The 26,934-nt window shown below is 45.4% G+C and overlaps 1 protein-coding gene across 1 annotated transcript in view; it reads right to left on the bottom strand.

The window, feature by feature from the left end:
- PLCH1 (phospholipase C eta 1) overlaps positions 1 to 20,836 on the bottom strand; it is a 239,848-nt gene extending 219,012 nt beyond the window's left edge. The window contains exon 1 of the mRNA XM_043998386.1: positions 20,789 to 20,836. The gene's annotated coding sequence lies outside the window, so the exon portion shown is untranslated. The remainder of the gene's footprint in view (positions 1 to 20,788) is intronic.
- Between the last annotated feature and the right edge of the window lie 6,098 nt (positions 20,837 to 26,934).

Genomic DNA, 26,934 nt, shown 5'->3' on the forward strand with positions numbered 1-26,934 from the left:
TTTAATTTTAAAAAATGGATGTTCAGGAACAGAAGGAAATACATGTTATTTCAAGAGCATGGTCCTTAGTGAGTGTCATTTTCCTGAAGTGTTTATTCCCATAGTAAATGACAATCATTCCCATCAGTTTGTATCTCTCAAGGACAAGCTCTAGGTTTCCTGCAACAAAAGAGACAGTGTCTCAGCACCGGTATTTGGCTTCCTGGAGGCAGAGAAGGGAAACACTGGGATTGCAGGCACCTGGAGCTTTTGTTAAATTAACAAGTTCTTGGCAAGAAAAGCCCATGATGGATGGAAAGAGTTATACCAAGGAGGCTCTCGGATCCCAGGGCAGCTCCACTGGCCAATAACCAGGTATTTAACAGACTCCAAACTGCTGATTATTAAGCCATCACTAGAAGGAGGCCATCCACAAATATGGGAAAATACTCCCAGGTACCTGGCCCTGTGCCAAACCAGGCAAACAGGCAGGTCCTTCCAAAAGAGTGGCCCACATCAGCTCTGCATACATTGGAACCCTCTAGACAGGGACCGTTGACCCAGAGGGTTGGAGCAGCACCTGGAGTTGGTGGGGACAGAGCCAGGAAACCAGTGGGGAAGTCAGCATGGCCAGCAGAAGAAGGCGCTTGGATTTCCAGCCTTTCACGCCCCCCCCCCATTCTCTACCACTCAGCCACAGACCATTGACTCCCATCTGCACCCAAAGGTCACAGAGCCCACATCAACGCTGGGGGGGGGCACATTAGTCCCAAAGCGCTTCCCTAGCTGAGCATGGGAGAGTGGGGGGTGAGGGGAGCCCAGAGAGAGGGTGAAATAGATACTTTAGCAGGTTGGATACTTCCAGTACATGGACATTAACGGCACTCTAGGCTACTACCTTCCCTACCATGTCACTCAAAGACTCTCCAGGACCGTATCCTTTATTCTGCACCCAAACTGAAGGGATGTGGCTCAGGAAGAACAAAGGAAGGAATTACTTCTTTTTAGACATTGTCTGACAACTTGAAAGAGGCTGCAAAGGAGAGTGACAAAATGCTCCACATATTTTCAGAAGAAGGGGGTTCAAAGCCTGCTTGTGACACTTCCCTTTGGTTAGCCCTTGACAAGTCACCTCAGTGTTTCCTGGGAAGAGGGCCTAGGCTGGGGTTTTTGTTTGTTTGATTGATTTTTTTTTTTAATTTTTTGTGGGGCAATGGTTGTTAAGTGACTTGCCAAGGGTCACAAAGCTAGTAAGTGTCAAGTGTCTGAGGCCTCATTTGAACTCAGATACTCCTGAATCCAGGGCCAGTGGTTTATCCACTGCCCCACCTAGCTACCCCCTGTTTGATTGATTTTTAAACCTCCTGGGATATCGAGGTCCTACTTAATAACTACTGGTGGCTGGTGCCGACAAACAGATCCAAAAGAAAATAATCCAAGCTCTATAACGGAGTCAGGAGGGTCCAGAAGCCTAGTAGACCACATCCCACTCCTCTCCGAGGCAGGCATCCCTCACAGTCTGTCTTCTATCTAGGGGAATGAAGCACACCAAATTCAATTCAGCGCTGGGAATCTCAAAGCAAGATCCTCCTCTTCTCACATTCCTGGACCAAGCTCATTAACCAAATTAAAAGACAGTGAGTCAAAAAAAAAAAAAGACAGGGAGTCTGCACTGACTGAAAGATAGTCCATCTCTTTTCTTGCCTTGCCACTTCTGAGGACAAGGAAACCCAGGGTTCACTCACTCACTCACGCACACACACGCACGCACGCATGCACGCCCCATGGCTGGGCTCCCCCATCAATCAGCAGGGGCTCTGACTCATCCAGGCAGATGGTGGCTCACTCACTTTCCCCTACCCTGGCCCCAGGTTGCTAAGCACTGACTGCCTGGCAAGTTCTTAAAGTCCTCTGCAAATAACCTAATACCACAGCTTAGCCCCTTCTGCCCACATACACACAGGAAAAGGCAAAGGGACCTTTGGCTTTTGTTGAAGCCCTTCCTCAGCCCCTGCCCCCAGAGGGGCCAAGAAGCTCCAACTGGGAGAGGTGGTTTTCTTTCCTCAAATAAATCATGAGATCTTGGAGATCATGGCAGGCAGGTCCCTGGGTGATTGGCGTGGCTTAGCTGTCTTTCTTTGTTAAACAGTATAAGAAAAAAAAAGCTGAAATTAAAACATCGATAGAATAAATGAAGGTATCCTGAACTGAAGGAGAGATGAGCATACATAGGGGCATGTGATGAGGTCACCCCTGGAGTCACACACACAAACACACACACACACACACACACACATACACACACGCTCACCTCCCCACACACAAAGGAGCCCAATTCTCAGGCCCCTCCACAGGCAGTAGGTCTTCCCCAGGGAGTCCAGTTTTACCTTTGAATTAAATTTAAAAGGTAAAAGAGAAAGAAGCAAGCTCCCGGTGAGTATATATGTTTTATTCTTGCATTTGTATCTCCAGGGCTGCCACAATAGTTGCTTAGTAGATCCTCGTTGCTTGACTGCTAAATGAAAGACCAGGCTCTTTCAGAAGGTCTTAGGGAGGTAGGGATGAGGATGAAAGGGGAAAGGCCCATGTGGAGCTTAGGAAGGCCTTGGCTTCTCCCCCAGCAGGTCCTCAGCTTCTGGACATCATCCATGGCTATCACGTGAGCCTGGAAGGTCCGGTTGCACTGAGGAAGGAGCAGTGCAGTCCCCGATGCATCTACCATAAGAGACAGTCAACAGCCTGACCCCAAGACCAGGAGGCAGTGGGGGAAAGAAGAGGAAGGCAGGTATTGGTAGAAAGAACAGACACGTGATTTTGTCCCTGACTCTGGAGAGGGAGGTGGCCCAGGGGCCAGGGGGGGAACAAAGCCAGGTGTGCCATGGGTGCGGAAAGCCTCGTGGGATTTTCAGAGGATGGAGACACATGGGGATGTCAGGCCTGTTGGGGGGGGGACAGAGGGGGCACACCTGGGGCACTCCAAGGTATATAGCCTGGTTTCAGGTTTACCCCAAGCCCATCTGGCACCAAATGGTTCCTAGGTCTCCTTCCTTCTCCATCAGGACTTACATCCTCCATCCCACAGAACTTTCTACTCTCAGGCCATAGACACGTCTTTCCAAGACTCCTCTCTCCTCTCTTGTTTCTGGACAGCCTTCCAAGTCAGTCCCCCAGGCACGGTGTCTCTGAACTCTCTTGCCTAGGATTCAGCAGCTGTTGGTGCTTCCCAGAGTGACCTTGGCCAAGTTCTCACTTCTCATCAGGACTCGGTCCAAGACTTAAACGTGGATCTCTGGATTTAGAGTTCTTTCCTTCTGTGTTCCCCCTCAGTGACTTCAGCTGGCTTTTGGTCCCTTCCTTTCACAGGGGGAGGGGTGGGGTTGTCTAAGAGATGTGGCCAGGCTCAGATTGAGTAATCCCTGTTTGCTGAGGTGTAACTTTTCCCTATTTATTTATTCATTCAAAAGCAAAGCATAGGGGCAGTTAGGTGGCACAGTGGATAAAGCACTGGTCCTGGATTCAGGAGGACCTGAGTTCAAATCCAGCCTCAGACACGACACTTACTAGCTGTGTGACCCTGGGCAAGTCACTTAATCCTCACTGCCCCTCCCCCCCAAAAGAAAGCATATAAAAGAAAAAAATGTATGACTGAAGAAGCTGTGGTATATGATTGTGGTGGAATGGTATTGTGCTATAGCAAATGACAAAAGCAAAGCATAATTTATAGATTAGGAGGAGGACAACTTTCAAACACATCACTCAATGTGATGATTGGTTCAACAATGAGGACACATCCACCTAGGATCCCAGACTCATTCAAATAAGAGCAAAAAAGGAGCACAGAAATCAGCCAGCCTAATCTTCCCATTTTCCAGATGGAGAAACTGACATCTGTTGCAGAGTAGAGGGGGTATTTGCCACCAGAAAAGTCAGGGATGACACTGGGGAAGGCTTTTCTCTCTGTGCCCCAAAGTATATGAGACACAGACTCTTCTAGGTATCAAAGAGAGAAAAGTTGCTCTGCGACAGCCCCCATCCCCACCAATCAACCAGTGTTTACTGAGGTCTTCCTGCATGCTAGCCATTGTGCTAGGTACCGTGGGGTAGGAACAATAATAAAACACAGCTCCCGCCCCACCAGACTTTGTAATGTAGTTGGAAAGCCAAAATACTCAGAGTTAAATAATTGTTCTTGATCCAGGACATGGCAATGGAGAAGGAAATGGCAACGACTCCAGTACTTTGCCAAGAAAACCCCATGGACAGTATGGTCCACAGGGTCATTAAGAGGCAGACACAACTGAACAACAACAACACAGGATGTAAGGGTCCAATAAATAGCAGAAATCATAATAACAACAACTAGAATTTATATAGCACCATCATGTTTGCAAAGCACTTAATATATGTTATCTCATTTCATGCTCACGACAAACCTAAGACGCAGTTGCTGTTATTATCACCATTTTATAGATAAGGAAACCGAGGCTAACGGGTTGAGTGACTTGCCTACAGCTGCACAACTAGCAAGTATCTGAGGCAAGATATGAACCAATCAGGTGTCTCCCATACCTGGGTTAAGATGATGCAAGATTCCTTGATAATTACAATGCAGACAAGGTTGATGAGCCTCTGATCATTATTAGCAAATGAGGCAGTAAAGAGGGAAACATACTTGACACTGATACAGAGACTGTCCAGTCCAAAGGGGAATGAGATTCCCCAAAGATGGTGAGATCCTCCAGATATGTTGCCTGTGGATAACACCAGGCTGGAAGCCCTGGAAGATACCAAATAAGATCAGAGTCTGAAAAGGGAGTCAGCCTGACTATCCACACAGGACAAGGACACTTGGGTAAATTCTTTTAGTCCAGACCATGATTGCAGTTGAATAGACAATCCACAGAGCAGGTCCATCTGCATAAATATCTGAGATATGGACAATGGACAAGGACATGGGTCTAGAATCAAACCGGAGAAAAAAGCCAGACTGGATGGCATTTGGGAAGCTGCCCAGAACTTTCAATGACTCCACAGTTCTCCATGTTTGTAACTTCAATGTTCCCTCAGTGGTGCTATGTAGCCCCATCCTTTTTAAGGAATCACAATTTTAGACCAACCAAAGGGAAATGGAGAGATTCATAGCAAAGATTAGGGACTTAGAGTATAGGTTAAAACACATTTTCTTTCTTTCCTTCTTTCTTTCTTTCTTTCTTCTTTCTTTCTTTCTTTCTTTCTTTCTTTCTTCTTTCTTTCTTTCTTTCTTTCTTCCTTCCTTCCTTCCTTCCTCCTTCCTTCCTTTCTTCCTTGTTTCCTTCCTTCCTTCCTTTCTTTTTGGAACGTGGCTAATGTGGAAATGTTTTGCATGACAATATATAATGGGTACCACATATCTTGCTTTCTCAATAGATGGAGAAGATCATGAAGGCAGGGGAAAAAAATTGAAAACTTAACAAAGAAGCAATGTATTAAGAAGGTAATTGATTAGGAAGATGAAAATTCACACAAGGCAGCATAAAAAAATATCAAAAAGATATATAGGGTGGGCCAAAAGTCATGAAGGGGTCTGATGTTTTAATAACTATGAAAATTATTTTTTCTTTATTTCCTCTATATTTTCTGTATATGATGCTATGGTAAAATAAAGTAAAGACAAAAAAATAAAGGAGCTATTAAACAGCAAAGCCCCTTCATGACTTCATGACTTTTGGCCCACCCTGTATAATCAGAAAAGGAGAAGAACCTACCACATGGTGAGTGAAAAGGACAACAGCTGGGCAGCTCCCATGGATGCATGAGATCTATGTAATTCCAAGAGCTCAAGAGGAAGGTAAGCACAATACTGGATGGGTCCCCCTTTGTAGGATTTATAGGACACATGGGTCGAGTAGCCCAGAATGAGAAGGCCTGACTGGATCACTAACAGTGCTACTAGATGGAGTACCCACAACCACAAGCCCTCACCTCCACTGAGGCCTTGCTGTATCCAGACAGACATCAGTGGTACTCATGTTACAGACAGTGATTACAATTCGGAGTTCTCATATGTCTGAAGCAAAGAGAGAAGTTCTGTGTTATTCTTGAAGCCTCAAAATCCCAGCTCCTTGATGTAAAGATGGAACAAATCTAAAATTTATGGTATAGTCACAAATGAGGCATACCCACCAGGATCTCCTTGTAGCCCAAGTTCGATTTACAGCCTGAGACACTTTGATCCCTTTTCTGCCATGTTTATAGGTGACCTTTGTCAGTTCCATTTATATATTTGAGAGAACCGAAGTGAAAAATGATCTGGAAGACTTGCCGAAAGAGGAGTGATGAGCCAAATGGAACAACACAAACTAGTCATACAGTCTAAATTCCCAAAATTAGAATTTCCAATCTGGCTTTCATTCTTCATAATACAATTTTTTTCCATCCAGTACCATATTTGCTTTGGGTAGTTCTCCCCTTTTTGGCCCTGACGTTTTCATTCTATAATAGGGATGAGTGGAGATTAATTATTCTTACAGTTGGGCACAGGTTCGGTGAGACCCTAAGAAATCCTCATCCATCCCTGAGAAAGTCTCATCTCCATTCATTAAAGAACAATGATGTATCCAGGACAGCCATCAGTAGCAAAGCCATTGGAATATTGATCTAAGAATTTTCCCTTCCTTCAACAAGTCCTTAACATTTCAACTAAAAGACTCTTTAAGAAGCTACTGTCAGAGGAGGAGCCAAGATGGCAGAGAAGTGACAGCGACTCCCCTGAGCTCTCTCCAGCCCTCCCTCCCCAACACTTTTAAATAATGTCATAAAACAATGCCTGGAGCGATAGAACCCACAAAAGGATGGGGAGAAATAATTTTGCAGCCAAAAACAATTCAGAAGGTGAACAGGAAATGTCTATTGCACCCATGTGAGAGTGGAGCACAGTCCAGCACAGGCTGCACCAGCACAAACCAGGTCCCAACAAACCAGAAGAAGACCTTGGGAGCCTCTGAATCTGCAGTGGCAGCAGCTGCTTAGGGAGCTCTAAGTTCACAGATAGTAAGGGGGTCCAACAACTAGTCAGGAGATTACAGGGGGCAGCTAGGTGGTGCAGTGGATAAAGCACTGGTCCTGGATTCAGGAGGACCTGAGTTCAAATCTGGCCTCAGGCACTTGACACTTACTAGCTGTGTGACCCTGGGAAAGACCAGAGTTGCCCTGCAAAAAAAGAAAAAAAAAGAGAGAGATTACAGGAGTCTCTTTGCTGGCACTGATGAAGGACACTGTTAGTTTGCCCACACTCAGATCCAGGTTGCATTCTTGGGGATCAAAGAGTCCCAGGGCAAGGAGGAGCACTAACTCACCAGAGCTTGGGGCTGTAGTGGATTGGGGATCCTCCTCACAGTTCCATGGCAAAAGAGAGGTCTTGTCATTGCTCATGAACCAAAGAACAGGTCAGGAGGGTAGCAAACACAACTCTTCTTAGATCAAACCACCTTTGAAGAAGTATCTCTAAATACAGCTGCACAAAACCCCTAAAGCTTGGGACAGTGTACCCTCCACCCTAGAAGCAGAGTCCTACTTTAAAAGTCAAGACAAGGGCTAGAAAAATAAGCAAACAACAGGAAAAAAATAGGCAATTTCTATGGTAACAAGGAAAATCAAAACACACCCTCAGAAGGATAGAGCAAAGCCAAAGCTCCTACATCCAAAGCCTCCAAGAAAAATATGAATTGGTCTTGGGACATGGAAGGGCTCAAAAAGGACTTTGAAAATCAAGGAGACAGGTGGAGGAAAACTTGGAAAAAGGAATGAGTGTAACACAAGAAAATCATGAAAAAAGAGTCAATAGCTTGGTAAAGGAGACAAAAAAAAATACTGAAGAAAATTATACCTTAAAAAACAAACTACGCCAAATTAAAAAAGAGGCACAAAAATTCACAGAAAACAAAAAAAACTCCTTAAAAAGTAGAATTGGCGAAATGGAAAAGGAGGTACAAAAGCTCACTGAAAAATATCATTCTTTAAAAATTATAATTGAGCAAATGGAAGCTAATGACTTTATGAGAACTCATGAAACAACAACAACAACAACAAAAGAATGAAAATATAGAAGACAATGTGAAATCTTTCATTGGAAAAACAATTAACTTGGAAAATAGATCCAGGAGAGATAATTTTTAAATTATTAGACTACCTGAAAGCCACAATCAAAAAAGAACTTAGACATCACCTTTCAAGAAATTATCAAGGAAAACTTCCCTGATATTCTAGAACCAGAAAGTAAAATAGAAATTGAAAGAATCCACCACTCACTTCCTGAAAGAGATCCCAAAATGAAAACTCCCAGGAATATTATAGCCAAATTCCAGAGCTCCAAGGTCAAGGAGAAAATATTGCAAGCATCCAGAAAGAAATAATTCAAGCATCATGAAGCCACAGTCAAGATAACACAAAATTTAGCAGCTTCTACATTAAAGGATCAGAGAGGTTGGAATATGATATTCAAGAGAGCAAAGGAACTGGGGTTACAATCAAGAATCACTTACCCAGTAAAACTGATTATAGTCTTTCCAGGTATGTGATTATGATGGAATATTATTGTGCTATAAGAAATGATGAGCAGGATGCTCTCAGAAAAACCTGGAAAGACTCATATGAGCTGATACAAAGTGAAACATACTAAGTAATAGCAATATTGTAAGGTGATCAGCTGTGAATGACAGCTATCTCAGTAATACAATGATCCAAAACAACTCAAAAGGACTTGTGAATGAAAAATGCTATCTATCCCCAGAGAAAGAACTAATGGTGTCTGAATACAGATTGAAGCATACTTTTCTGACTTTATTTTTCTTAAGGGTTTTTTGGGGGCATGTTTTTTTTCACAACATGACTAATATGGAAATATGTTTTGCATGACTACACATGTATAAGCTATATCTAATTGCTTGCCTTTTCAGTGAAGGGGTAGGGAGGGAAGAAGGGAGAGTTTTGAACTCAAAGTTTTAAAAATTAGTGTTAAATTGTTTTCACATGTAATTGGGGAAAAATAAAATACTAAACAATAAAAGAAGAACAAAAAGAAGAGGAGGAGGAGGAGGAGGAAGAGAAGTCACTGTACTGCATATAATTGGGACCCAAAGTTTTTGGCCAAGTAGATTGACAGAATTTCAGAATTTTCTTTCACATTCCCCATTGGTGAGTCATGGTGACCCACACCTATAATCCCTGCTCCCAGGGAAGCCAAGGCTGACAATGGATAGCATGAGTTTGTGAATGCAGAGGGGCAATGGATTAGGCCACTCAGGTCCTCACTAAATGCAACATCAATATAGGGAACCCTTGGAAGCAGGGAGGCACCATGTTGGGAGAGGGAGAGGGAGAGGGAGAGGGAGAGGGAGAGGGAGAGGGAGAGGGAGAGGGAGAGGGAGAGGGAGAGGGAGAGGGAGAGGGAGAGGGAGAGGGAGAGGGAGAGGGAGAGGGAGAGGGAGAGGGAGAGGGAGAGGGAGAGGGAGAGGGAGAGGGAGAGGGAGAGGGAGAGGGAGAGGGAGAGGGAGAGGGAGAGGGAGAGGGAGAGGGAGAGGGAGAGGGAGAGGGAGAGGGAGAGGGAGAGGGAGAGGGAGAGGGAGAGGGAGAGGGAGAGGGAGAGGGAGAGGGAGAGGGAGAGGGAGAGGGAGAGGGAGAGGGAGAGGGAGAGGGAGAGGGAGAGGGAGAGGGAGAGGGAGAGGGAGAGGGAGAGGGAGAGGGAGAGGGAGAGGGAGAGGGAGAGGGAGAGGGAGAGGAGTTTCAAACCAGCTGCCCTTTGTTCAAGAGACTGTCCACATCACAACAGACTGTTGCTTTGTTTGCATTTTCTCTCAACCATTAGATTGTAAGCTCCTTAAGGGCAGGGACTCTCTTTTGCTTCTTTTTCTATCCTTAACACTTAGTACAGTGCCTGGCACATAGTAGGCACTTAATAAATGTTTATTGACTGACAGATTTCCCTACATTCCTAAAGATGCTTGTGAGGAAACAAAAATCACTCTTTTCCCAAGCTAAGGAAGGGAGAAGAAGTGATAAAGAATGAGTGTTGACCAGTTTTCTTCTATCCCCGTCCAAATTAAAGGTAAACAGACAAGTGTAATTCCTCACTTTTTACAATTTAACCCTTTATTAGTCCAGGCGATCTCTTCCAAAAGGGCAGTTTCTGTTCCAAATAAGACAAAGAGAGAGCAGAAAACTACTGTGATGAAAACAACTTAAACTGTGAAGAGAAAAAATAATACATGAGCAAAGACAGTATCTTCCCAGACATAGTCATGTCCTAATCTTTCACTTTGGATGGAAACTTGGACCTTGAAGAATAGATTTCACAATTCTCCTTCCTTGGTAAAGACTGAAAGAAAAGTTGGTGGACAGTATCTGAGTGCTCAGTCCCAATGATGTGCCCAGTGAACAGCCAATAGTTCAAAAAGGCAACCTATTTAAAAGTGGGGAAAGGAGTTTGGATACAGCGGCTTGCCACATTGCAAGAAAAGAAAGCACTCCCCCAATAGGCACATTCTGAGACTGCCTGAGCAGAGGCAGGATCCTCCAGTGGGGCATTTCTCTGTTAGTAAAGAGAGGGGAGAGCACACTTTTGATTTCTTCTATAAACAGCTAGTGAGTCAGAGGGACACAGGGTCTGTCGTATTCCTTCAGACCATTAGTCCATCAAGACTGATACCACTGGTCCACTGAGTCTGGCCAAAGCCAATAGCTGAGGTTTTTTAAAGTGTGGAAAAATGACAAAATAAAAACCTGTCTGCCTCTTCAGGGAACTTAAATTAAACTATGTCTTAAACTAATTGTATAAACCAACTACAGAAGAGTATTTAAAAATAAAAAGATCTGAGAGAGCTTTTAAAAAAATGGGAATTTTGAGAGGAGGGGAAAAGGACAGGGCTGGAAAACAAATGCATTGTTTAAAAAATGTACAAGGGGCAGCTAGGTGATACAGTGAATAAAGCACCGGCCCTGGATTCAGGAGGACCTGAATTCAAATCTGGCTTTAGACACTTGACACTTACTAGCTGTGTGACCCTGGGCAAGTCACTTAACCCTCATTGCCCTGCCCCCCAAAAGTGTACAAAAAGCATCTGCTCCTTAAGCAGTCAACATGGAACAACAGACAGAGAGCAGACCTCAAAGTCAGGAAGACTCAAATCCCACATAAGAAACATACAAATTAGGGCAACTAGGTGGTGCAGTGGATAAAGCACCGGCCCTGGATTCAGGAGGACCTGAGTTCAAACCCGATCTCAGACACTTGACACTTACTAGCTGTGTGACCCTGGGCAAGTCACTTAACCCTCATTGCCCCACAAAAAAAGAAAAAATAAGAAACATACAAATTATGTGGTCCTGGGAAAACCATCAAAGGGCTGAGTAGCCCTGGAAGATGTGAAGATTTGCTGACCTGCATTGATGGAGGAAATTCCCAGTACCAATAAAATCAGGTCCAGTCTCTCACCTGCTCACCCTAAAATATATATTAAAAAGTGTCCCTTTTCTGACTACCCATTAGGAACATGAAATGTTTTCATAAAATACAACTAAAGAGATCTTTACACATCAGCATAATCATTCCTGTGTGAACAAAATGCTTTCATAGAATCCTATGATTTTGGGAAGGAGCCTTAGAGAGCATCTAGTCTAGCCTCACCTCCTGTTACACATTACAGGTGGGGAAACTGAGGCCTACTTGCCCTAGCAGTGCCAGGATTCAAACCCAGTTCCTTCGATTCCTAATTCAAAGGTATTTCCACTGCACCATCCTGCAGGAAACACATTTTTATTCCAAATGCCTCCCCCTCAAAAAAAGCTGCTGTTATTTTGATTGAATTCACTTGAACAAACATGACAAAAGGGACTATTTTCAAAGCTGAAAAAGCTCCAATCCCGGAGGAACTTATAATCATTATTGTTGTTGTTCAGTCATGTCCAGCTTTTTGTGACCCCATTTGGGGTTTTCTTGGCAAAGATATTGGTGTAATAATAATAACTGATGTTTACATAATGATCAAAGGTATTCAGATTTACAATTTTAGGGGGGGCACTGTTAGTGGGGGAGGATGGGGGACCAGCATGTACACTGATGGAGCAGGAATCTAAAACAGAAGGGGGAAGAGGAAAAGGGGGGAGGATACTCTTTGGCTCAAAGAAAGTTCGATGGGAAAAAAAAAGTTCGATGACAGAAAGTAAAAGAAGGAAAACTTCACAGGAGGGGAAGCCCCTAATCTGGCCCTTAGTGGAAGTGAAGCATTTCAAAGCACAGAGAGGAGAAGAGTCCATTCCCTGCATATTGGGCAGCCTGAGAGACAGCAGGGAAGAAGCTGGCTAAAAACCACGGCAGGATGAGATCAGAGAACAGCTAACCTGTCCGCTATGTGGGGAATCAAGAAACAGTCCATCTGTCCAGCAAAAAGCATTTGTTAGCTGGGGATACACATGCTGAGCACTTAATAAATGCTTCTCGCCTTGCGGTGCAAAGAAAGAGGAAAACTAAGCTTACCCTCAAGGAGTACACATTGTAACGGGAGAAACAACTGTAAATAACTAGAGATCTACACATAGAGGGAATGCCACCTGAGAGGGGAAGGCTTTAGCACTGGATGGATTATGAAATCCTCAGGTGGGACTTGTGCTGAGCCTTGAAACAAGCAGGAGACCCAGAGGCAGGGGTGAAAACGCACAGGGGAAGAATAGGAAGCAAGGTTGAACAGGAAGGCTGCATGTCTCATCCTCCAAGCGCTAAAGAGACACTGATTTTTCTGTTTTCTGAGCAGGGGCATGGCAGGCTCGGACCTAGGAAGACTATTGTTGTTGTCTGTCCTTTGTTCTCAAAGAGGACCTTGACATTGGGGTGATATCGTGACTTACACTGAATTGGACTGGAGTCAAGCAGGGTTGTGCAAAGTCACCAACCTCACTCTTTCCTCCAGGGGCAAAGGAAGACTATAAAGTCTGGAGCACAGTAGGGTCTTAGAGGAAGCAAAGGGCCACAAGCCCTTTATCATTATCTCAAATGATCCTCACAACAACCCTGGGAGGTAAGTCCTGTTATCCTCATCTTATAATTGAGGAAATTGAGGTAGGCATGGGTGAAGTGACTTGCCCAGGGTCACACAGCTAGTAATTGTTGGAAGCCAGTTTGACTGATTAAAGAAGGTCCTTATACAATACAATAAATCAGCTCCCCTTACAGTCTTATGCTTCTAACTACTTAGCTCAATGACCAGGCTAGTAGCTTGGCACAGACTAATGAACGCACAATGGAGACCCATCCAGATGTGCTCTTCGGGGCTAGTTTCCTAACACCTTATATTACGGTTGGAGCTTTAATTTGGTTTTTAGAGGGGAAAGCCAAGTGTTTGTTTTTCACTTGAAATATCTTCTGCTTTGGGGCAACAATGAGGAAGTAAAGCCTATACAAGAGAAACCCAATGTGCCACGATGCGGTTAATCAGTAACTTTGGGTAACAAAGCCCCCCACCCCAGTCCCCAGCTAATACCGTGCTCCCTGTGTACAGGGAGGGCCCACGACTCATCAGGCAGGGGCCCAACATGGATATGACTGGGCACAGCCATAGGAGTCCCAGACTGGATGCTGCCTGACTTTAAACATGTAAAACCTGGGCACAACTCTCAGCATCGGGGATGAAGCCTCAAGCAGACAGGAGACTGTATCCTGACAAACTTGGGCTTCATGACTCATCTTCCAGTTCCTTTTTAGACTGGGTCTTTCTATCTCACCCGGGGTGGAAGGATGGGGGCAACTAGTGAGCTGATCCCAATTCTGATCAACACAGATGCTTTGACACATTCTGTTGTCCCCTCAAGCCACCTAACAGCCCCCTACTATCAGGGGCTACCAACATTAATGCTGAACTCATGTGTCTACAGCCAGTTAGCGTTAGCCCAGCTGCAGCTCAGAACCCGAACACTCAACATCTTCGGTAGCAGGGATTACAGGTGGGCACCACCACACCTGGTCACTGACTTTCAGTGCTTCATTGTCCCTCCGCTTTCCCCTTCTCTATAGCCAAGAAACCTTCCCTCCCTTTGTCATGGCACAGGGGAAAGGTTCTTAACTGGAATCCCAGCTCTTCCATGACCACCTCAGTCAACTCAGGCAAGAGGCTTCCTTTCCCTGGACCTCAGTTTCTTCGTCTGTAAGATGAGGAGTTTGACCTAGATGACCTTGATAGAGCCTCCCAGCCCTGGATCTCTGATCCAATGCTCCTTTTCATCCTAGAGGGGAATACGGAGGGCTGGGAAGATAAAGGAGGTTGGCTCATCGCATTCATGGCTGGTCATTGTCACCACCAGCATTATCAACCAGCTGTTAGACACTACATTGTTACAGCCTTGAAACCCCCTTAAAACACTCCCTTCAACAGTCATCCCTGCAAGATCTGGTCCCTCTTGGAAAAGCATTTCACAAAAGAAGGAGGGAGGAAGGAAGACTCTAACATGAAAAAGAAATGAAAGAACCACAAGTGCAGGAACTGGACAAAATTTCACAAGCAGCAAAACATCAGACTATTGTCTTACCAGAAAACAATATTCCTGTGAACACTACTGTCGATTAAAAAAAAAACAGTCACAGAGCTGAACAACCAAACCAGGCATCACATGTGGAAAAACTCATAATGAACACAAATAAAAACTAACATTCAAGTTGGATCCCCAAGCCCAGAATCACAGAACTGGAGAGTTGGGAAGGACCTTGGTGGCTATCAGTTCTAATCTGTACAGAAAAAACTCACAATAACATCCCCCCCAGAGGGTCATCCAGAAAGTTCAATGCTTACAGGCCTTGAGGAGGGGGCAACCCATTGCTCTCTTGGATCACTCAAGGTTTTAGGAAGGTTTTCCTGATGTGGAGCCTCAAATGGCTTCTTTACAACCTCTACCCACTGTTCCTGGTTCTGCCCTTTAGGACCAAACAGAACAAGTCTAATGTGGAGACAAATATCTTCTAAGAAGCCCGACAGAAATACCTGCTTTTTGATGGTCTATATGGAGGAAGAAGTTTCTTACATAAAAAGACTTGACCAGAAATATTTTCCCACCCGCACACGCCAAGTAAAATGAGCATTTCCATCTGTGGAATGGTATGGAAACAAGAGGTTGCTCAATGAAACCACGAATCTCCATCTTTTTTTTTTTTTTGCTTTTGTTTTTAAGTACTTTTTACATTCTAATAAAAACAGTACTCTGAACATTTGTTGGTGGTGTTGTTCAGAGCTTTCAGTTCTGTCTGATTCTTCCTAACCCCACTTGGGGTTTTCTTAGCACAGATACTGGAGTGTTTTTGCCATTTCCTTCTGCAGCTTATTTTACAGATGAGGAAACTGAGGCAGAGTTAAGTGACTTGCCCAGGATCACACAGCTAATAAGTGTCTGAGGCCAGAATTGAAATCAGGAAGATGACACTATGATGTCACCTAGTTGCCCTTACTTTATGCTTAGCCTTTATTTGTTCATTCATTCATTCATTCATTCATTCATTCATTCATTCATTCATTCAACATGTGACTCAATATTGTCCTGCTTCTCTGTGATTCCTTCTACCCTTATTCTCTTCTGTGAATTTTTAAATGCCTTAATTCCCTTCCTTTCTTTTTTTTTTAGCAATCCTGTCCCAAAGTCCCTTTCTCCCATTTCTGCTCCTACACTGGCCCCTGCCAAATTGGCACTTTTAATGCAGTGTAGACAGATGGTGTCTGGTGGGCAGATGGACAGAATTACAGATTCTTTAAGAATTTGGATCTACTATCCTGGGTCCCTATTTAAGAAACACAATGATGTTTAGCAACAAACAAATGACTCTGGTTTTAAAAAAATCATTAGAATGATTTTTAAATAACCATAGTTATTTTTTTTTAATTCTGTAAGTTCAAAGTGGATGTTTCCCTCACATGTACATGCTCCTATGTAGTTGTGTACATGACATAGCAGAGTGAATACTAAATGACGAGTACTACATCTGCCTCTGAAATTAGCTTATATGACCACAGTCAAGTCATTTAACCTCTGTGAAGCTCGGTTTTCCCATCTTTACAGTCTAAGGACTGTAAATCCCATTTACTTAAAATTAAAAGGCCACAGGGCAGCTAGGTGGTGAAGTGGATAAAGCACCAGCCCTGGATTCAGGAGGACCTGAGTTCAAATCTGGCCTCAGACACTTGACACCTACTAGCTATGTGACTCTGGGCAAGTCACTTAACCCTCATTGTCTGGGGGGTGGGGGTGGAATTAATTAAATTAATTAAAAGGCCATACTGCTTATCCATTCTGCATTCTATGCATTCTTCCCTCTCTTTGATGAAGCTGACACTGGATCCCTCTGAAGCAACAAGCAAAATAATAGCACAAAGGCAAGACGATCAAACTCTTCAAATGTTTCATATTGAACCTACACTTACCAAAACCCAGCAGAGTTTACCTTTAAATGAACAGAGTCGTGAGTGTCAAAGAAATGTGAGATTCCAATGATCTGCAGTCCATGCCAACCTGGAAAGAAAGCCCATGTGGGTGTGGAACCTTGTCTCCATCTCTCATTACAGCTTCATTGGCTGAGTTAGGTCACTTCAGTTGAGTCAATTACTGAGTCAGTATTGTTTGAAGCTATAGTTCCTTCATCACTTCCTCACAACCCACAACTAAGCGACATTTTCCTCAACAAAGACGGACAAACAAACACCCAAACAAGAAAAGTTGTTCACCAGAAACACTATCAATCATTGAACTTATATCTTGGAGAACACTACTAGGGGAGTAGGGGAGCTGATGGATCTTGTTGTTGTCCATTTGTATCCAGCTCTTTGTGATCCCATTTGGCATTTTCTTGGCAAAGATACTGGAGCAGTTTGCCATTTCCCTCTTCAGCTCATTCTACAGATGAAGAGACTGAGTTAAGTGACTTGTTAAGTCATACAGCTAGTAAGTGTCTGACGCTGGATTTGAACGCAGGTCTTCCTGACTCCAGGTTCTCTTCCTCTAGTGAACCAGGTTTGAAGATTGGTCAGCCTCAGTCAGGGGATAAGACTACTGTCTATTTCAATAGTCTCAGAATGTATGTGTGTGCATAATGTAGTCTAATCATTGTGCTGGGTGCACTTGCTAGAGACCTGTTTAAGTGCTACCACTCTCATTCACAGTCTTCTAGGCACTGGGGGAATACACAGTCATGTCCCTTCAAGCATACAGAGTAACAAGTAATTTTCTTCAATGGTCATTCCTGCTGCTCATTAGGCCATGAAACGTGGGCCCAAAACAAAGAGCTACTGAATCACACCCACACCTTATCTCAATCTAGGAAACCTAAACCCACAAAGTCTCCCCCAACTTGGTGGTGCATTTGTCAACTATAGTCTGAGTATGCAGATGAGCTCTGCATTACAAAGAGTGTAAGAGCTCTGGGGGGGGGGGGAGGGACAGGGACAGGGATAGAAGGAGAGGGACAGAGAAAGAAGGAGAGGAACAGGGAGAGGGGGAGAGAGAGAGGGAGAGAGAGAAGAAGGGAAGGGGGAGGGGAGGAGGGAGAGGAGGAGAAAGAGATGAGAGAAACACCTTGTTGTTGCTGTTCAAGGGGAGGGAAGCAGGAGGACAAGAGCTACTCCTTAGCCTGTTCTGATAACCTGAATATCTGAGCTACCAGAGGAAAAATCTAAGTTGTATTTTTTTAACCAACTCAGAAGCACTAGTTCTTTAATCCTTATTTCGGCCAGACCAAATTGCTTTCCTTAAGGTGACCAAAATTTCATTTTTAGTCTCCAATCCTGACATAACAGTGGTTTGTCAGCTCATTGAGGAAAAGGAACAGGTCTCATTTATTCCTTGAACTTAGCAGGTGCTGGACAAATAAATGGCTGCTGAATGAAGTCTCAAATGTTTTATAAACAGTTTTCCAAGCACTTACCACTTTATGTTGCTAGGTAAAACCTGCTTGTTAAATTCTTGGGATTTTAGAATAGCTAGGATTATTTTTAAAATCAATGTGCGGGACAATGCAGAAACTTCATTTGGTAAGTGATCAAAACACCTTAGGTATCAAAATTACTTCTTAAGATGAAAAAAAAATTGTCAAAGGCAAATGATCTATTCTTTAATTACTTAGGAATTTTATGTGGCCATAAATTCAGACTCTGTCTGCTCATCCTTTTTGTCTTTGTTGCTTCCCCCACTCCTCTCTCTCCCTCTCCATAGCCTTACCCCCAAGCATTTCCAATCTCATTATCCTCTTGTCTAAAACTGCTCTACGCACTTCCCCTCTTGGAATCAACAGAAACACATGTCACTGAGAATCAGGGAATTCTAGCCACCACAAGCTGCCCAACTGGGTTATAAAGTTGCGGAACTGAAAACTAAAAGTTAGTTTGCTTTTTAAATCATCCCTTTATACAAAAGGTAAAGGTTTGATGGAGGAAGGGAGGAGGGGAGGAAACCATTCTAACAATTTATCAAGCTGGTTGGATCAGATGAGGGGTAACAACAGTGAACTAATTCTTCGGGTTTATGGTTTTAGGGAAATTATCTTCCCATTCAAAATATAAATGAACTTTTTTTATCCTTGGAGGTGAACCTGAGGACCCCTATATTACTTTATTCCAAGGCAAAGAATATTCTGTCTTTTATTCCAAGAAGAGCAATTTCTTATTCGATGGATTGCCTCTGCTATTACATTTCCCAAGATAATGTCTAAGCCAAAAGAATTGTGTTTATTTAGCAGAAACCAAATAACAATCAAGACATTTAAAAGTGGTGGTACCTGAAGAAAGACAGGCCCCACAGGCTCTTGACACATACACACATCCCATGAAATGTGTGTGCACTCACCAAATGCCAGACTGTAAGCAAATAAAGGGCAACAATAACTTTTTCAGGACAAGGACAATTCCCATCTTAAGAAAAGGCCAGAGGCTCCGACTAAGTTTTCACTTTCCGGATCTTCTGACTCAACTAACAGGCTCTACAAGAATAAAAATCGAGTACTATAAAAGAGGCAGAATGGCCACTGGAAAAGCCAGCATGGCCCCTTCAAAAGCTGTGGCCCCTTTCAGTCGGCAGGCTTTGCTCTCTTCCCCATTTGTTTACCTTCGAAGGCATCCCAGGCTCATAAACTCTCCACATGGATGGAAAGGCAAGAGAGGCAAGACAAACAGATCCCAAATATCTCCTTAACCCACCGGACAAGGAAAGAAGATCTGAACACTCCTCCTGCTGCTCTGGAGAGAACGCCTGACTGGTGTGAGATTGTGTGTAAGTTAACTCCAACTTGTCTGCGCGGTTGGAGGTGGGGGGTGGAGGAGGGACCGAAGAGAGGGGAAGACGGAGGGAGGGAGAGGGAGAGGAGAGAAAAGAGCTGATCCCTAGGCCAGGACTGAGTTCTCTGATCAGTTTCCGTCTGAGCAAACCTCTGATTGCAAAGTCTCGGATGGATTGCTGGCCGCAGCATCCTCTAGGATTGAAATGTCCCTATGATTAAGACCAACTGAATTACAATGAAATTCGACGCTCAGATGCAGTCTCCTTATGTCCAAGGGACAGCACAGACGAAAGGACTTTCTTTTTACTTTTCCTGATTTGTCTTTCCTTCTCTGTTGGCCCATTATGTATCTGCCCCTCCCCCCAAGCTCCTGAAAAGATCGTTTCTTTTTTCGCCTAAGGGTCCTCCCGCTCTTCGCACAGGTGCCTGGCACCCAGCTGGCGTTCAATACAGGTTTGCTGAACCGAGGGGGAGGAGCGGAGAGACAGCTACCTTAGGTTAATACTGTGGTTCACACTAAGGATCCTAAGGCGGGGCCTCTCGGGAGCGCTAGGGCAAAGACTCCCCCCGGACGCTCCCATTCAGGCAGGCCTCGGCTTTTGATTGCCATCTCGAACCACCCTCCCCCCTTCCCTTCAGTCCCCAGCCAGGGACCCTGAACGCCGCCGCGTCTGTTCGCCCAGTTTACCTCCTGGGAAAGGGTAACTTATTCGACCCTCTTCACGCTAGGGTGAACCAGCCCATCCTTTCACAGACACAGCTCGGAGGGGGTCACCCCGCGGCAAGAAGAGGAGGAGGAGTCCCGTGGGACGCCCGATGGGTAACACAGGCTCCTCTTTCTAGAGAAATCGGACAGCTCTCCCCGCCCCCAGGCGGCTGGGCCATCTCAGGGAGAGGCAAGACGCAGAGTTGGGGGGGCCCAGGCGAGGGGCAGCAGGGCATCCTGAATGGCCAAGGGTTTTTTCATCGGCAGTCACCTAGAGAAAGCATCACTCAGCCCCCCTCCCACGCGCGCGGGCACGGGCACGGGCGCACACACTCACTGTACTAAAGAGATCGTTCTCCTGCACCCACGTGCGTGCACCCCAGAATCTGCAACCTTGGCACGGTAGGCATCGCCTCTATCCACATCCCGGGACGCCCCAAGCGAAGGCTCCATATCGGGGATGGGGGTGGGGTATTTTCTGGACGACTGAGCCGGGGCTCCGTCCTCCGGGTGGGCATGGCCGGGGCCACCGAGAGGGGCCTCCATCCTCTGGGGGTCGGGGTCGGGAGGGCGGCTTTAAAACCCCACCATGTGGAGATCTCTCCCTATTCAGCGGAGGCTCTGCGGCCAAACTTCGGGCTGGCAACCTGGACATCTTGGCAACCGTCAACCCAACAATCCAACTCGCCTGCCTCGAGCGAGTGCCTGCCGGGTCTGTGCCAGGAGGTGGGCGGGCATACAAAGACGAGAGAAAGGATTTCCAAAGCAGCATGCCAGCCCTCCAGAAGACCACAATCAACTCCCCGGCCGTCTGGCTCCCCTTTAACCCTTACCTCCTGCTCCCCGGGGCGACTGGCAACCCGCGGGGGCTCGGGGCTCCCGAACGAAGGACCCCTGCGCGCAGCTGGTGGCTCGGCTCCTCCTCCTCCTCCTCTTCTTGCTCTTCTTCCTCCTCCTCCTCCCCCTCCTCCTCTTTCTTATCCTCCTCTTCTTCTTCCTCCTCTTCCTCCTTCTCCTCCTCCTCTTCCTCCCCGTGCTGTCCGCTGCAACACTTGGGGGGCCACTCTTTTTCCTGCCAACAAAAAAGAGGGGAGCAGCCCGGGGAGAGAGAGAGCCTTCTGTCCTCCACAAGAGAGTCCCCGGAACGGACAGCGGTGCAAAGAGCTGGGAGCCGCTGCTGCCTCTGCCCCGGCTGCCGCCACAAGCGTCTTTCTCATTCAAACCTCGGGCGGCCCGGGCTCCTGCACCCCGCCCCCCACCTCGTTGCCCCGAAGCTCCCGAGGAAACCAGGAACTGGAACCGAGGAGAATGGAACGGAGCTCCGGGAGCAGGAGGCAGAGGGCAAAGGACCTGGGGCTAGAGGCCGATGCTGGAGGCAGGGGGAGCTGGGAGAGTGGGGGGAGAGAAGAAGAGGACAGGAGGGGAAGGCAGCGTCTCACTGATTCCCATCGCTATTCTAACATCCCCACCACCACACATATTCAGTCTCTGCCCTTAGTTACCCAGCCCCAGGGTCTGGAGAGAGGAAACTTTTTTCTCTAGAGCGATCCTCCTTTGGGGTTTAAATCGCCCTCAAACACAGGACCCCTGTTTCGCGCTCCAAACCCCAAATGGGGAGGACGGGGCGACATGGTAAGTGTAAGCCAGCAGATATGAGCAAGCTAGGAACCGACCGACACCTGCCCGAAAGGTTATCTGCAAGCTGCAGAGCATGTAGGGAGAATCCCTCAAACCAATCAGTCCCAGCTCATTCAGTCTAGCCTTCTCCATCCCGTCCTCTTTCCTTCTATCCTTCTGCTATACCAACCCAAGACGCTGTGGAGGTTCAGAGAGGCAAATGTTGGCTTTCCAGGGTATTAGTCAGAGAGCTTTTTTTCTCCCTTTTCTTTTTTGAACTGCTCTTAAAGCCAAGCCAAGCTGCGTAGTTCTAAGATGTGCCCTTTCTCGGGTTGTTCAGAATGATCTCAAGGAGGGTTAGAGGAAGACAGAGAAATGGTTTCCCTCTGCAAGAACTTTTCCCCAACCTGTGGAAGTGGAATATGAGTTTGTGCATGTTCCAGTACGTCACATCACCACTACCACCACTACCAGTCCTCATGTTTCTACAAACTATTACTTAGGTTCTAATAACCTGTTTCAAGGCACTCGGGACCTTTCACATTCCTGGTAACTCAGGGATTTCCGCTAAATGAGGATGCTGCACCAGAAACTCCTCCCATCTAAATCCCTGTCTTTTACTACCTTATAAAGAGCAACTTTTGCTCAAGTGCGGGGCGAGGAGTCTCCTAGTCAGAAATTTGATAATAACTAAAACTAGAATAGCAATTTAAAGCTGGCAAAGCAGTTTCCCCTACATGACTCCCTCTGAACCTCCTGCCCACCTAGTGAGGCAGGTTCACAGGATTAAAAGGAGAACTGAAAGAGATCTCAGAGATCATCTGTGTCAGATCTTAAATTTTTCCCACTCACGACTCCTTTTCGCCCGAGAAATTTTTTTCACGACCTCGGTATATAGCTATATAAGATAGGTCTATATAACCTGTTACAGTTGCCAAGTATTTCGCGATCTTCACATTGTTATGCGACCCCATAAAGGGTCGCGACCCACAGTTTAAGGAGTTTTGACCTATCTTACCATTTGAAAGATGAGGCATCTCAGGCTCAGAGGGATTATATGACTTAGTTTTGGAGGTAGAATTTGAACCTTGCTCCAGCTAACACCAGAACCAGGGTTCTTTCCTCACCCCCATACAGCCTCTCCATTCCCATCATCTAGCTGGGGAAAGTGAGGGAGACGCCCTTGGAGCTCTTATTTTCCCGTCCCTTCCCATTCTATACACTTTGTGGCTGTTCGGAGAGGAAAACGGTGGGTTTCCCAAGCGATTAGTCAGAGAGTAAGTAAGCCACTGTGTCTCACGGATAGTGAGTATCCCAGGTAAAATTTTAACCTTGTTCCTTCCTCTTATTCCAACACGTTTGCTCTTTCCAGCGTATTAACTCCTTCTCAATCTCCATTCTACAGACTGAGAAGGCTCAGAGAGGTTAAGAAAGTAAGCCGCAGTCCCACATCTGATTAGCGCACGAGGCAAGTTTTGGCCTCAGAGGCTTCAGAAGACTGTTGAGGCCAGTACACTACCCTCTACAAGACCAGCACACCCACCGCTCCGTGGGGGTGCCAACTTTCAAACCATTCCATCTTCAGCAAAGAGGAAACCTCAGGCCGGTAAATGTGACCGTTTGAAAGCGAGGTAGGTATCCACGGTCTCTCTGGAAAGCCCGACCCTCCAGGGGTGGCCTCCCCGGACAGATCGAAATCCCAGTGTGAGGTCAGTCGGGAAATAGCTGGTGATCCGGGCTCACAATTCCAGGGTTTGCATTTACCAGCCTCCATTCAACCTGCTCTATTGTTAGTTCAAAGTCTGGCTGCCTCTGACTTCACTCCTCACTCACCTTCAGTTTAAAATCCTCCTCCAATAGGAAGGCTCCAGGCAAACTTGGAGCGTGGGGTTGGCATGGTTATCTACTCCTGGATTCGGGTTGGTTCTTCCCCCCCCTCCTACCCCACCCCCCAGGCTGGGAGGCAACAGGGACCCAAATCAATTTCCTTTTCATTTTTTGTACTTGCTTCACTAGTTACCAAGGGAGGGAGGGGCTCTTTGACAGACAGTTGTAGGGGAGCAGTAGATGGGGCGGACCACGACCTCTTGGAGCAAGATCTAGGGTTTCACCTTTTCATCCCACTTAGTGGATACCATAGAAACAACCCATTTGTATTATTCAGTTCAACGGAGGCGATTTCAATGCCTCAGCAAAGCATCATGGGCCTGAAGAAACTTTATCCAGAAAGTAATCCCGAACTGAAAGTTTTGCAAAGACCGTTGTTTGGGGAGGGGGGGGGGGTGGACTCGCCGCCGGGGATGGCTATTTGGGATTTGCAATCTGGAGTCACAAAAGAAACAAGTTTGGAGAGAAAAGGGAAGGTGCTTTCCATTCAGTGTAAACAGTTATTCCCAGCTTTCCTTTTCTTACCTGCCCACGCACGACAGCCACCTGGAAGCAAGACAGTCAAAGAAACTTCTTTCCCTCCAACTGATTTACTTTTGTAAGAATGCAGTCTTTCGGTATCTTGCTTTACTAGCAGCAACTACTTTGAAGAATCTCCGTAGGGACAGAAATGACTGGAAAAGAAATTGATTCTGACAGAACTTGTCCACTCAATTCCTCCTTGAACCTCGGGTTTTCCAGCTTGAGTGTTGCTGATTCAAACAGAAGCACATGTGGAAATAATAAATGATCCCAGATATCAGACGTCCAGTTGCTTGATATGTGCACACATTTCATGGCTTGTTTGGGGAGGCTGCTCTGTTTTTAGGGGTCAGGTACCTTAAATCGACCACTGTGAAGTCCCCAAGGGAAGGGAATGAATGACTTTTTTATACATACCTTTATATCATAGAATCACAGACATGGAGGTGGAAGGAGCCCCAAGAGTCACCTAGTCCAATTTCTTCATTTTACATATGAAGTCAATGTGGCTGAGGGAGGTTAAGGGACTTTTCCAAGGTCACTCAGATAGATGGTAAACAACAGAAAAAGGATTTGATTCTAGAGCCAACATTTTCTAGCTACTGCTTCATGCCTACCTCATTTCTCTTTTTTTTTTTTTTTTTTTTGGTGAGGCAATTGGGGTTAAGTGACTTGCCCAGGGTCACACAGCTAATAAGTGTTAAGTGTCTGAGGCCGGATTTGAACTCAGGTACTCCTGACTCCAGAGCCGGTGCTTTATCTACCGCGCCACCTAGCCGCCCCGCTACCTCATTTCTCTAAGGCTTAGCCCAGGCCCTTGCACGTAGTAGGAATTTATTGAATAAATGATTATTACAAATTGTTGTCAAATTCTATTTTTTAAAACTTAATGGAAATTCTTCCTCTATATTTTCCTGTCATTAGCCTTGTCACTTGGGGGTGGAGAGTGGGGATAACATTGCTTACAAATAAGAAATTCAATGTCTGACCTTCAGCCCATCCCTTCTCTCTAGCCCTGTTTCCTCATTTATAAAATGAAGGGTTGAGGTTCTGGAAAAGAATTTGGAGCTCCGCTAGAAAGGTGACCAAAACTGTACAAGCCCTTTGAGCCTCCTCCTCCTCATCAATGTTGTACAGTTTGTAGAACACTTTATGTACATTATTAGCTCGTCTGATCCTAATAATATTATCATTCCCACTTTGTAAATAAAGAAATTGAGACAGAAAAATTGTGCCCTGCCCAGTGTCAAAGAGCCAGTATCTGAGGCAAGAGAGTCTTTGATCTCCTTGAGGGAAAGGCCCATATTTGCCAAAATAGTTTATAACAGTATGTTATGAAGTAGCAAAACAAACAAACAACAACAACAAAAAACCAAACACACACACACACACACACACAAGCAAAAACAAAACCTGGAAACAAAGTGAAGTCCTCTATGGATCAGGAATTGGCTGAACAAATGTTGGCTTATAATTATAATAGAATCTGTTGGATTTGTTGAATCTGGAGAATTCAGAGAAACCTGGGAAGCCTTCTATAAACTGATGCCGGGTAAAATAACTAGAACTAAGAGAACAACTTCTGACATAAACATTATCATGTAAAGGATGGCAAAATTCAGATCCATCAGAACACTGGTCAATGCAGCGCCCAATCTCCATTTCTCATGGCTGATGATGAATGAAACTTCCTCCTTCCTGCCTCTCAGTAAGGGTAGTAGGCTATACAAGTCTGGCAGATACATTGTCAGACGTGGCCAATGGATTAATTTGTCTTAAGTGGCTGAACTTTGTAATAAAGGTCCTATTGGGGGTGGGAGGGTATGGGGTATTAGGGAGGACTATCACCTCTGGTACGAGGGCTTATCAAGCTCATTCACCATTGGTGTCCACATGCCGCCTAACTCTCACTGATGGCTCCAAGAAGCTGCAATATTAACATTGACCATACCCAGTAAAACCATCTCAGCAGACAGGCTAACTCAGGCTGAGGGTAGACCATGGTCCTCAAACCTATCAGAGATCTGGGGGGATGTCTACCCCAAGTATGTGTAGATTATCCCTGGCAGAATGGACAGATGAGAACAATTTGTTCTAATGTCCATAAAGATGACTGCAGCTTGTGGTGTGCAGCACACAGAGCTTAGTCAGGCATCCAAGGTCTGCATCCTGCCAGTCATCTTGACGTTTGTCCTGCTCTTGGACCACCACAACTCTGGAAGATGGAGTAAGGCTGAGGACTTTGTGGACCTCTGCGTCACTTAAATCTAATTCATTCCCAAGTCTGGGGACTGACAATGTTGGGGGTGAGGAGGGAATTGGAGAGATTCGATATTGATATAAAAAAGGCAAATCTAAAGCATTTCTTTTTTCTTCCTTCCTTCCTTCCTTCCTTCCTTCCTTCCTTCCTTCCTTCCTTCCTTCCTTCCTTCCTTCCTTCCTTCCTTCCTTCCTTCCTTTCTCTCTTTCTCTCTTTCTTTCTTTTTGGTGGGGCAATGGGGGTTAAGTGACTTGCCTGAGGTCACACAGCTAGGGAGTGTCAAGTGTCTGAGGCCAGATTTTAACTCAGGTTGTCCTTAATCCAGGGCTGTGCTTTATCCACTGCGCCACCTAGCTGCCCCCCTAAAGCATTTCTTTTTAAAGGGGGCTAAACTAGATGGCATCTAAGGTTCTTAGGACTCCCCCAGTGCCAGAACCTCTAAATCAGAGGGTCTTAACATTTTTGTTTTGGGCATGGACTTCATTGGAGGTCTGATAATGTCTATAGACCCTTTCGTGGAATAAGGCTTTTAAATAAACGAAGGAAAAAAGATAGATTTCAGTTCCAGGCTAATGAAAATAAGGATAAATTTTTCTCCATCTAAGTTCCTGTTCCTGAAATGTATTCATGAATCTCTCTCCCTAGGTTCAGAAGCCCTGCTCTAAGTAAGTGGTGCCATTTCTTATCATGGAG

The sequence above is a fragment of the Dromiciops gliroides genome, chromosome 3 (genome assembly GCF_019393635.1).
Source record: "Dromiciops gliroides isolate mDroGli1 chromosome 3, mDroGli1.pri, whole genome shotgun sequence".
In the NCBI taxonomy this organism is placed as follows: Eukaryota; Metazoa; Chordata; class Mammalia; order Microbiotheria; family Microbiotheriidae; genus Dromiciops; species Dromiciops gliroides.